Source organism: Callorhinus ursinus, unplaced genomic scaffold, assembly GCF_003265705.2.
Source record: "Callorhinus ursinus isolate GAN/ISIS: 27379988/994484 unplaced genomic scaffold, GSC_fseal_2.0 scaffold9, whole genome shotgun sequence".
Lineage (NCBI taxonomy): Eukaryota > Metazoa > Chordata > Mammalia > Carnivora > Otariidae > Callorhinus > Callorhinus ursinus.
Window position 1 is genome coordinate 22,533,418 of NW_027397071.1, and position 13,171 is coordinate 22,546,588.

Sequence of the window (13,171 nt, forward strand, 5' to 3'; positions counted from 1 at the left end):
AAATAGTGTTTGTGCTCCTAATGGTTCTTATGTGAATCAGGTCACATCTGAAGTATTGCGTTTGATTCTGGGCAACAGTTCTGTATTCCTTCCTTCAACAAATGTTTATGGAGTGCCTACTTTGTGCCAAGCATCTGTGCTTGGAAATTAAACAGACTTAGGTTTGAATTCTAGTTTAGCCATTTATTATGTATACTGGTCAGGATAGACTAGGTTTTGCTACAGAAACAATCAACCCCAAAATATCAGTGGCTTTTCACATCCCAGGTTTGTTTCTCATTCATACTGCATGTCCACCATGGATTGACTATGGCTCTACTCCAGACGGTCTTCAGTCCAGGACCAGGGCTGCCTCCATGCAGGGCTTCATGGAAAGAGAGAAAGCATGTGAATCATGCACTGGCTCTTAGAGTTGCTGCCAGAAGTGACACACATCATTTTTGCTCGCATTTTATTGGTTGAAGCTTCATATGACCACATCTGGATTCACACACAGAGGAGCAAAGAGGGGTGAGCAGTAATATGATCTACAATAGTATCTGTCCTAACCTGTTCAAGTCTCTGTTTTATCATTCATAAAATCATCATCATCATCATCATCATCATCATCATCATCTCTGCATTGAAGACAGAGGTGAGGGTGTAAAATGTTTGATAAAGTCTGTCAGGAAATGGTAGCTATTTTGGTTTAAAAGTTTAGAGGGGTGCCTGAGTGGCTCAGTCGCTTAAGCATCTGCCTTTGGCTCAGGTCATGATCTCAGGGTCCTGGGATCCAGTCCCACATTGGACTCCCTGCTCAGCGGGGAGCCTGCTTCTCCCTCTCCCTCTGCTGCTCCCCCTGCTTGTGCTCTCTTGCTCTCTCTCTCTCTCTGTCAAATAAATAAAATCTTTTAAAAAAGTTTACAGACCCTGATATTTAGCTTAAGAAATTACTGTAAGTGAAGTTCTTCAAGTACTTCAGAATAAAGTAAATCAGTTTACTCTTCTTTAGATTTTTTTTTTAAGACCCCACTTAAACTATCTGAACTATGTTTCCAGCCCTGGCTTGCTGTTTTTTTCCATCAAATGATTCTTGCCAGAATCAAAATGATCTGTGAAGAAATAAATTAGATAAAAATTCTGTGATTTATTATTCATTTTTTCATGTTCAAAGTCTATTTTCCAAACAGGATCATAAGCAACTGAGACAGAGCCATGTCTCATACCTTTTTGCATCACTAGAAACTAGCACAATTCCCCACCCAGGGCATTTCTTGGCGCTGATAAAGATGTTTGGAAATGGAATTAGCACTTTATGTTGTCATTTCCAGTATCCATTGATTTTCTAAATTTATAGTTACATTTTGAGATATTTATTTTTAAAAGCTTCTTATTTATTCCATTTACACATCATTTTCTATTGAATGATGTCAGAGCAAAGAGCAGGGTTGTCCAACTTGGCGTATAGGTCGAATTACACAAATGCTGGTAGGATCACTTACTGGATTCACCCACTGAAAAATAAGTAGAACAACAAGTTACCACTTTTTCATTACTCTTCCTAGCATGACTGAAAGAAATTCTATATAGGTAAAGAGTTGAAAATTCTTTCCATTGAGGTAATTGATTCTAGTTCTTTTAGAAATTTGGTAACCATGAGAACTATCAAATGTGATTTAAAAAATAATATGCACTTGGAAGCATTCCAAAAGGAGACTTTGAAGTGAATTATATATCTTCCTATTTAACCTCTTAAGAAATCTCTTTTGACATGAGGAACAGGCATGATGCTTGGAAGTCACATGGGTGGCACCTTTGGAGGTTTCTCTAAACCACTCGACCCTGTGAACTGGTGTGTGCATAACCACCAGACTATCCCTCAGCAATGTCACCTTGTGCAGAATACCTTTGTGACAAGGCAATGCTTTGAAAATAGGAGCCATGGTACCCAGGCTGCCATTCATACTAATTTACCATTTGGTAAAAACAAAACAAAACAAAACAAAAACAGATCCCACCAAGTTTGTAATCTCATTAAAAGATGCTCGATAACAATAGGAATTTTATAGGATTGGCAACGGGGATTAGAATAATGCTTTCATGCATTTTTTTCATAAGCTTAAAAAAAGGTTGCTGACAGCTGGTCTGTGTCTTTGCTAAACTTTTTAACTTGGTATTTCTAAAGTTCTAAATACTAGGGCCTAGCCTGCCAAGGGTGGGAGAAGTGAAGAACCAGGTCCACAAAAGGGGAATGGATACATCCTCTCTTACCCATAGAGGGAGAAATACTGATTTGAACTAGACCTGAGTAATTTAGATTCACTCAGGGGTTCAGTCTTAATTGTTGCCTGGGGACGAAACACGCAGAGAGGGAAATCATCCTAATCAGCTTACACATGACCCCTTTCTTAGTTCTCCGTCAGCATGAAGCAGTTCACAGCTCTCTAGGTTACAAGGCTTCCCCTCTCAACATCCTGTAAAAACCCTAAGGGTGTGGATACTCCCACAGCACAACAGAGCACTGAAGACCCGGAGGGATGGTAAGGAACTCTCAGACCTCATTCTGTCATCTTTCTTGTTCTCATCACTTTAATTTTTTTTTTTTTTTACCACGCATTAGCAAAAATGGACTATCACTTAAACTAGTGGTTCCCAAGCCTGTTGAATCACAAGACCACCCATGGAAATTTTTTAAAATGACAGGGTTCTAGGCTGTAGCACAGACTTTCTGAATCAGGCTCTTTGGGTAGTTGAGCTAGGAATTTGTGTTTTTTAAGAGTTCCGTGATTCTGATTACCTGCCAACTTTGGGAAGGATTGAGAGGATTGTCAGGCTATGGGCTACCTTGGTCTCTACCTTTGGTAAAAGAGGTGTACCTGGGTCTTGAATCATTTTGGCAATTAGAGAGATCTGGTTAGAGCTCCACCTCTCTCTCACATACACCATGCTGTTGTAGATGCTGAGGAGCCCAAACCTATGGACCAGAGACTATTCCATGCAGGGGCCTCAGTGATTGCATGCCCATCAACCTAACAGTCTTAAGCCGTCACATCTCCAGGGGGAAAAAAATTCCCCAACAGTGCTGCCAAGGCTGTGCTTACACTCAGAATTGATTTTCACCCACTCTAGCTGCTTCTCATCCTACTGTTCACACTGTATAGCATTTGCCCACCTGGGCGTAGCTGGTCCCTAGTTGATTTTATCCAGAACCCCCTTTCCCTTGAGTGCTTATAACAGTACCTGCAAGAGGAACTCATTTAAAAGGAGAAGCCTAGGGGCACCTAGGGGCTCAGTCATTTAAGCATCGGCCTTTCGCTCAGGTCATGATCCCGGGGTCCTGAGATCAAGCCCTGCCTCAGGCTCCCTACTCAGCAGGGAGTCGCTTCTCCCTCTCCGTTGGCCCCTCCCTCCCCTCGTGCTCTCTCTCTCTCTCAAATAAAATCTTTTTAAAAATAAAATAAAAATAAAAGAAGCCTATGCACACGTGATCCAAATTCTACAGTTCCCAACGATAACACTATTATGTGTGATTGTAATTCTCTACATTCTTTCAGCTTATTTCCTGCCACCAGAGTGACGAATGCTTTGATACGTTCCTGAATTTCTGTGATGCGCTGCCATGAAGTCCTGTAACTTGTCTCACTGATGGTGTTGAACTCAGGGTTAGCTTTAAGTGCTGGGCTGTCTTCAGAAAGAACCGCCTCTAGGCGCGCCTCCCACCTGGTGCTTGCCCAGTGCGATATGATAGCACAAGGGCTCCAGTTCCTTCCCTATCATGCTGTCCTGCTTGGCAAAGCTAAGGATTTAGTGCAGTTTTAGAAAATTGCAGAGTCTTGCTTTAGAAAGTGAGTTTAAGTGTGTGTATGCATATATCTATGTAAATATTTTATAAGTGCGGATGGGGCTATGTGTATGCGTATGTGTGACCTTAGGGTGCATGGGGATACCAATAAACTATAAGACACAAATTTGCTAGTGTTTCTTGTATCTCAAAGAACAATATTATGGCCATTTTGGTATCTAATAATCATAATAGAGCACAGTTGTTACCAGTAGAGATGTAATTTTTTTTAAGTAAGCTCTATGCCCAACGTGGGGCTTGAAACTCATGACCCGGAGATCAAGAGTCACATTCTCTACCTACAGAGCCAGCCGGGCACCCCATGTGGAGCTACAATTAATCCTTGAATTGGTTACCCTTCTATGTCACTGGAAGTCATTACTCAAAGTTGGGAAGATGCCTAGAAAGTCAGGACTGGTGGAGTATGTGGCAGTGGAGAATGGGGTGGAAACACCAGTTTTCTCTGCTTCTCCCACCACCATTCCCTCTGTAAGATAATTTGACAAATCCATCCCCTCCTCCCAGTTATGGAAGAGGAATGCAATAGTTAGAGGATCGGATTGCAGTTTGCAGAAAGGAATCAGGATAAGCTATAGACATTCTTTCTTTCATTCCTGAAACAAGTTCCCTTCCTAATGGTGCCCCTAAGTTATTTGTTCTCTCTCTCTTTTTTTTTTTTTTTTCAATTTTCCTAAGTCAGGGCAAAACATTTCTCTTTTTTTTTAAATTGGGATAACATATAAATAGCATAATATTTATCATTTTAACCATTTATAAATATACAATCCAGTAGCATTAGATTTCTCTACTTAATGGTGAATTCCATGAGTTCACCGTGCTGATTGTAGCTAGCTTATGTGGCTTCTGGGGGAGATTAGCAAGAGTGTACAAGTCAAAACCCTAGAAGCCTCCAACCTTTCCATCTTCCTCTACAGGTTTCTTAATAGTTTGCTCACTTTTCAATTCAAGGGACTTTTACTGAGGGCGGTTTACCTGTAAAAGGCTATGCCAGGTTGGATGGGAGATACAACACTGCAGAACATCTCCTGTCCCCCAAGGACATCTGCTGGAGAAGAAATCCAGACCAAAAAACTAATCATCAAACAAAATACAATGTAAACACAAAAGAAAACAGCAAAGTGCTAAAAGGTAGAAGAAGAAGGACAAATTAGGACTAACTGGGGGAGATTAGGAGAGGAATAAAATTTCTAAGGGAGGAGAAGGGTGGTCCTGGCAGAACACCAGAAAGAACAGTGCTTGACATATAGTAAGTGCTCAGTAGTTATTGAATAAGTGAATGAAATGCAAATGTGAATGAATAAATGAATGAGAACCAAATCTGAGCACAGACTGGGAACTGCGAAAGTGTAAGGAAACTGATGAATGATGTGTCGTAGCTGGATGTGGTCAGGGTGTCCGGGGGGGAGAAGTATCAAGAGGATAGGAGACGGACGCCTGGCTGGCTCAGTCGGTAGAGCAATTCTTGTAAGTTCAAGGCCTGCGTTGGGTATAAAGATGATTTAAAAAATAAAATCTTGAAAAAGATGATAGACAAAAGTAGGATCATATTAGGGAAACCTTGGCCCCAAAGAGCAATTTTCGTCAAATTCCCGTCAGAATAAATGGAAAGGAAGACCCTAAGGGAAAGACGATATAGCTACAGTAAAAGTCCAAGTCCACCGCACTCTTAAGAGAAGGCTGTCAGGACACTGGGGTGGGAATGGGGTGGGGGTGGGGTCTAAGAATTAACACAAAATTCAGACCACAGGGGAGATTCGGTGAAGATATTTATTCAGTGAGTCATAAAATAGTGAAGCAACAGCATGCGTTTGACAAACAGGAATGAAAGGCCTACTCAGGCTGTCCCTGGGGCCACAGAGTGGCTGGGGCAGTCACTTCCATCATGGTGTCCATTCTACTTTGAAAGACAGAAAGGTAAATCAGTGATTTGGATCGGCTCTGAAAGTGTTGTCACAGAGGTTCTGTGCTAAGTGAAATGGCATACAGTAAAAGCAGAGAGTGGGGTCAGTCCTCTGGGGTCAGGGAGAAACCTCACTGACAGGTGACATTGGAACCTCCTCTTTGGGGCATAATGTGCAAGCGCATCAGTCGGAGAAGAGAGGCGGGCGATCCGGACGAGAGGGTAGCAGAGACAAAGAGCGGCATGACATTGCACGGCGAGGGAGGCCCTGCTTCATACCATAAGCAGCTGCTCACTAATCTACGCAGAGATATTCAGACTGCTAGAGATTAACCATCTGGAGGACCCTCACAGCTGCTCTTTGAGAACCACGGTGTTAACGGACAAAAGGAAACCATGAGAAACAGTGAACATGGCCAAATGGTCAAAGAAGCCGGAAAGTAGGGCGCTGCTGTCCAGCACTGCTATGAATGCTAGCCGGATTAATAACAAGTGGTGAGTCAACTTGGTGTGTTATAAATGTACGCAGTAATTAGACTACTTTGGTTCCTTACAAATGCAGATTGATCAATATTATTACCGTCCTAGGGCCTGCACATCAGAAGTTAGTATTTTTCCTACTGGTCCCATTTGTGCCTTTACCCCATAAGCTTGAATTCAGTACTCATCACTCCACTTCCTCGAGGGCCTATGACAAGGGAAGGCAGCAGTTCTCCCAGGTGAGCAGCCTAAAGCTGTGAAGGCTGGAAGCATTTGCTCCCATTTATTGACTGTCGGGCTGGTCCAAAACCCATCTTTCCAGGCTGGCGTGCCTACTTAGTAATTAAAGTGAGGTTTTTATATGGCTTAAAATATTTTAATATGACTGTTCCCTGAAGGTCCACAGCAAAGTTTGGTTTAATAAACTTAATAACTAATTAAGACACCCTCAATTTCAACCTCCATTAGGTTAATTTTTTAATGAGTTTCAGAATGTCTCTCAAGACGTTTCTTCCCTAGATGTGGTGAGAAACACACACATGCATGCATGCACCCCAAGGATGGATTTGAGTCTTTGGTATGCCAGGCACTAGCTGTGTAACTTTGGGGAAAATCACTGAACCTGTTTTGGCTGCCTTTTCCTTATCTATAAAGGAAAAGGTTCGGACAAGGTTTTCAAATTCCCTTCATAGCTTGGAGGACCATAGGGGAAGGGAGGGAAAACTAAAGGGGGAGAAATCAGAAAGGGAGACAAACCATGAACCATGAGAGACTATGGACTCTGAGAAACAAACTGAGGGTTTCAGAAGGGACAGGGGTGGGGGGATGGGGTAGCCAGGTGATGGGTATTAAGGAGGGCACGTGTTGTGATGAGCACTGGGTGTTATAGGCAACTAATGAATCATTGAACACTACATCAAAAACTAATGAGGTACTATACAGTGGCTAACTGAACATAATAAAAACAAACAAAAAACAACAACAAAATTCCCTTCCAATTCTTACCTTTTATTAAGTCCACAGCAGAATGGCTGTTCTCAGTATTTCCCCTTTAAGGGAAGCAGAGGATCCTAAACTGTACAAAATATGCTGTGTGTGTGTGTGTGTGTGTGTACAAATGAATCTCAAACCATCTCATGGCTTTGTGCAAGTAGCAGAATTAGGAATGGGGATGTTATTCGTGTACAGAAAAATTCCTTAGAAGATATTATTAACTGGCCAATAAACATAAAATTTGAAGACAATTTGGAGTTACCAAGATGTATTTATTTTCCCCAGAGTACTTAACCCCTCTGCTCCTGGGAGCTTGGGTTGTTTTCCCTTCCGGTGCTACACCTTGGAGATGGAGAAGAATAACTCTAACCAACCCGCCAGTAGGGATTGTAGGGAAAAGCAAATCACCAGCCTGCTCTTTTGTCTTCCTTCTCCTCTCTCCTTGTCTGGCAGATCACACTGTGGGATATTTACCTTGATGGGGGAAGGAGGAGAGAATTTCAAAGAAAGGGAAAGAGGAAAATTAAAATACTATTTTGTGGCACAGGGGGCCCATCCTTCTTTCCAGGTAGACTTGGGGAGTACAGTCTTATTCACACATATGCATGCATGCACGTGCACGGTAGAATAAAAAGCGGAATCAGATCTACCTAGCACCTACAAAAATAAATGGTACTTTAAAAAAAAACTATTTTATAATTTGTTTAAAATCCTAGTCAAAATGAACATTTGCTTTCACCTTGAGCAGTAATTGGGGGGAACACGATCTGAAGAAAAACAAGGTCTGAGCTGTCTCATTCAGCATAGCCAAATGTTGATTATCCAAATCCATGACAAATCTGCCTTTCAGTTTCTTTGTGACATGACTCTCTCCCCCTGCATATTTAACTCATCTCTAAGAATGAGAAGTTGGCTTGTTCTCCAATTTCTTCAGAGCTGGATCTTCCCCGAATAGCAACATTATTTTATTTAAAGTCCATTGAATTCCTAGAATTCTAGAAACATCCATATTCAAATGTTAGAATAAAAACACATTCCAAAGTAAGATGAAAAAGTGCACTCTGCTCTAAAGCATGGAAAATTAAGAGCTGGCTGTTTGGGAAAGTTCCTGCTGCGTCAAAATCATTTGAGAGCATTGCCTGTCTTCATTTTTAGTATTCATAAAGGACTCAGTAACAATTTTTGGGCTCATAGCTATGGGAGTTAAACCCACTAGCTGGTTAGTGCCAAGACTCATAATATTCACTAAAGTTAGCTGGCCATTAATAATGCTCAGGAACAGGGTGACGAATACTACAAAAAAGAAAAGGAGAAACATACAGAGTATTTTTTCCCCAATATACCAATAATAGGAACAACAGCAACAATAGAAAATTGGGACTCAGGAATTTCTAATACCTATATCTTTAAAAAAATCTCTAAAAATCAATTTTATGTATGAACAGTTATAGCTTAATGTGATCATTTGATGCCTTTATCAGATTGTCTCTATGAGATCATCTTATTCATATTTCTATAGCCTAATAAGACACTCCTCTCCCTGTACTCTCTTCAGAGACACATGAAATAATTTAATATCCAGAAGGGTATCCAGAACTTTTTTTTGGTTGAAAATCCTCCTGCTGGGCTCATGGCTCTGCTTCTACCCAAATGCCCTAATTTGGAATGAAAGATGAAAAATCCTGGGTCTTTGGAGTGCCAGAGAACTGAAAACCCAATAATTGGACTAATTTTTTTTTTTTTAAGTTCAACGTGGGGCTTGAACTCATGACCCTGAGATCAAGACCTGAGTTGAGATCAAGAGTCGGACGCTTAACTGACTGAGCACCCAGGAGCCCCTGGACTAATTTTTAAAGCAGAATTAGGAAATTGGAACCCTTCTGCCACTCCAGCATTTCTTTTCTTTCTCATTGCCTTCTAAAACTCCCTCTCTTGTATGTTCCTCCTCCTTTACCCTTTTGCTTTTCCAGCTTCTAAGTTTTGCCAGCCGGCACTCAGTGATGCTACTGGACATAGTTTAAACCAACACGGGGGCTAAGAAGACCGCCAACCCATCTGTCCAGAACCCGGAGGCAGAAAGAGTCTTGCTTGTGCTTTACTAGGCTTGATTTATACACAGGTGCTGCTCTTTTGCTATGTAAAGCATGCCTGAAGTAAGCATGCAAGCATGACCCATCCAAGAGTCTCATTTTTATCCTGTTGCCTAACAAGGAGGAACTCCTGACCGTTCTTCAGCATATTAGGGCAACAAAGTCGACTTCCACACAACAGCCTATCAAACAAATCATTGGCCCTATATGGGAATGATGGGAAGGTAGTAACAGTGGTAAACATCCCTAAAACCAGTTAGATTTTTCCTTCCCTCTTGGTAGGATGTTTGTAAATGTAGTCATGGCAATAAACACAGAAGAGCTGCCTGGAAAGGTTAAAAACAACTTCAGAAATCCTCCCGACCAGCAGTTTCTAAACATAGTTCACGCACATCAAAATCACTTGGGGTGCTTGTTAAAAAGTTGGATTCTCAGACACTTAACCAAGACCTTCTAAGTCACGATCTTTAGGATCAGGGCCCTAGAGTGCTATTTCAAGTATCTCATATCCAACCAGGTTTCAGAACTCCTGCTAGGCCGGTCCACAGTTCCCCACTTACTCTACTTGCTGCTCTCTGGGAGAGCAGACAGCCACTGAGAGTGAGCACAGTGCTTCTTAGGGTAAGGATTCAAAGCAAAATAGGAGAAACTAAGATTCCTAAAAATAAACTGGTGATTTTTCTTTTTTTTAAACAGACCCCCAGGTGACATTGTCAAGCCCTGGCCATGAGAAATTTACACTGTAAAGAGCCCGAGTTTCACACTGATGGAGCCTGCACAGCAAGCTCAAGCCACACTCCAGCTATTGTTATTCAGATAACCTTTGTGGGGGCGCCTGGCTGGCTCAGTTGGTAGGGCATGGGACTCCTGATCTCGGGGTTGTGAGTTCGAGACCTGCCTTGGGTGCAGAGATGACTGGGAAATAAAATCTTAAAAAAAAACAAAAACAAAACCAAACCACAAATAACCTTTGCTCCTGGAGAGTGAGCTAAGTGGTAGGAACATAGTGTTGACACTGGATCATTGGCCCATTCTGCCAGAAGCCCCCTGATTCCTCAGGTCAGATAGTTGCCCTTCCTCTAAGTCCCCTTGCTACCCAATCACCGCCCCTATCATATAGCACTTATACAGTAGATTCACACAATAACTGGTTATTTACATGACTTTCTTTTCCCACTGTAAACTCCACTGTAAACTTAGGTATCTGTTATCACAATTGTCGGTACCCCAGCATTAAGTACTCACCCAGTGTTTGCTGAATGAATGAATTTGTATTTTAGATGGTTCCAACTTGGTTAGAATTTTCTCTGCGGGATTCCAAATGCATTTATTTTGAAAAGCAATCCACGTGCTTCACAATTTAAAACACTGTCCCACCTGAGAACAGCAAACAAACAATATTCACAGAGGTTAGGCCCACCTGCCAGTCCAGGTGGCCTGACTCTGTAAATAAAAGTCTTGTTGGAACACAGTTACACCCTTTCATTTACCTTATCGTTTATAGCTGCTTTCACGCTGCAACCACAGGATCAAGTAGTTGCCACAGAGAGACAGAGACTGTATTTCCCCACAAGAAGCCCCAAATATTTATGACCTGGCCTTCTACGGAAGGGTTTGCCAACTCCTGCCCTGGAGTTGGGCGGACCTTTGTGACATTGGACACATTGCTCGGCGTTTCTGAATTTTGGTTTTCTCATCTGGATAATGGGGATAATAATGGTGTTCTATCTTACAAGGTTTTGCTCGGAATATGTGGGATAATCCTTTTAAACCTGAACATACTCTGTGTTCAGCAAATATTAGCTGTTACTTTTATTACTTTGCCTATATTCCCTCTTGTCTTTTTTTGGCTATTCCTCATCTGCCTTAAAATTTTTAATAAAAATAAAGCCAGAGCATTCTCTAGCTTTAGAAGCTTTGCCATTTGAAAGAATTTTGGGTTCAACCACTCTTTGATGATAAACTGCCCCGCTCCTTAGAACAAAGACTCTAAATAAGTCTTTATTCCTATAAAAAATAAAAAACATCCAAGACAAGATCTTGGGGTATTTAAAAAACATGCTTTGCTATGAGATGCTTGCTTTTGCACAAGCTTCAATCATAAGAGACGGAAGAGGGGCTTGACCTCACACACATCTATCCCCCAGTTTGGTAACTGTCTTACATGTTATTCCATTGCCTCTAAAATCAGACACCCATAACACTTCCATTAAATGTCCTGAAAAAATGCAGAGGTGGGGAGTGGAGCACTAAGTGCATCGAATGGTTTTTTGTAGTGAAAAGGTCTGAGTGATAAATAGGAAACCAAGCCAAGAATCTCTAAAGGCATCTTTTACGTAACTCGGCGCCCTCATTTCTGGAAAGCCGGCTGACCACTCCTGTTAAAAAGTCCTTTCATCAGACAGATGTCCTGCTGAGTGGACTGTAGCTCATGCAAAGGACAACAGCTCTCTGACTCACCTAACATGTTATTTATTAATTTCTTTCTCTGATTGTGGAGCTCAAGCGGAGTTTCAGTTTTTCCTTTGCATTCAAGATTTCTGAAGTCTTGGCATTGACCAAGAGTCTGCCCTATAGGAATTTGCAGCAGTAGACAATTCCTACTTTGACTTCTTTCGGTACTCTTCTACCCATCTGTGGGGGTTACCTGCTTGGACACGGTGGCTAACTGCCCAGAGCAACAGGAATTTACAGTTTTTGTTAATGTACAAATCTATGCTCTGTAAGTGGGACTGTAGTGTGGACTTGTATAGTTGGGAGACTCGTGTGTTGGGTTAGAATCGATTCAGATTCAAGAAATTCCTTTGGGAATTTTACCCTGAACTCCCAGGGAGAAGTTCACTCAGCTCTTGCGTCAGTCCAGGTCCTCCAAGAAGAAGTCACCAAGAAGGAATTAGGCCGTCTGAGGTTTGCTGGGGGCAGAGCCCACTATAGGGGGCTGGAGAGTGAGAGGAGGCAGAAGAGCCTTCCAATTGCGATGTAGGTGTAACACATATGAAGAGAGAAGGGGAAGGAGAACTGCACAGTAGCTCTACTCTGAGCTGAGACAGAGAAGTCTCATGTTTGGCAGAATTGGCCTAGCTCTAGAACCCCCTAACTCAGGCGTTGGCTGGGACCAGCCTGGCATGACTGTGGCCACAGGGTGAACACTGGGACATATCCAAAGATGCAAGAACTGGCCTTACATCTGGTTCTCTTAAAGGGAGAACTGAACGACACACTTCTGTGGCCACCATCGTCCACTCCTACTGCCTCACAGGGCATCCATTTCAGACAAGTTCAAACAGCAGCTCATCCATGGTTCCTATAGTCCCCTCTTCCTGAGGAGCAACTTAGAAAAAGGAGGTTAGTGGGACAAGCTATTGTCCCACCTCTGTCCTTAGTTTTTGAGTCAAAACTGGTACTCACCCTCTCCCTCCTCTGCTATCCATTCTAGATCTCCCTCATCCTCTACCTTTACTTCCACAAGTACTGGTGGCTCTCCTGGGTGGTTGAACCCAAACCCTCATTCCTGAGGGGTCTTCATATCCTTCCTGCACTGGGGTTGCTCTATGTGCTCATTCACAGTTACAGTTGGGTAACAGACTACCAGGAGGTACCCAAGTACTTGTGTTCATTCCTGCCCCCATTGTGTAACAACAGCCCCATCTCTCTTACTGATCAGGGTTAATTGTTCCAGATTTTACTCTTTGTCAGCTGGTGTCTGGACACAAAGGTTTTGAAGTATCCAGGTGGTGAATGTACCTTGTAATTCAGTGGGACTCCTTGCTCTGTTTCATGGCAAGGGGGCACTTCCTTTGGGAACCAGGACTTCTAACCTTGCACTTCTCAGAATTACCAGGATAAGTCATTGGGAATAATGGCAAG

General features: G+C 42.3%; 1 long non-coding RNA gene across 3 annotated transcripts in view; it reads right to left on the bottom strand.

Annotated features, from left to right (window-relative positions):
- Positions 1 to 203: 203 nt before the first annotated feature.
- The window catches only part of LOC112824264 (uncharacterized), a 33,843-nt gene continuing 20,875 nt past the window's right edge, over positions 204 to 13,171 (bottom strand). Inside the window, exons 3-6 of one of the 3 annotated variants that reach the window (XR_012379251.1) lie at positions 10,550 to 10,681; positions 7,623 to 7,688; positions 4,814 to 4,886; positions 204 to 364 (exon numbers count right to left, since the gene is read on the bottom strand). This is a non-coding gene — a long non-coding RNA (uncharacterized lncRNA). Of the gene's footprint in view, positions 365 to 1,019; positions 1,494 to 4,813; positions 4,887 to 7,481; positions 7,689 to 10,549; positions 10,682 to 13,171 lie in introns of those variants that run through there. The other 2 variants (XR_003208386.2, XR_012379250.1) reach the window with 2 other exon arrangements.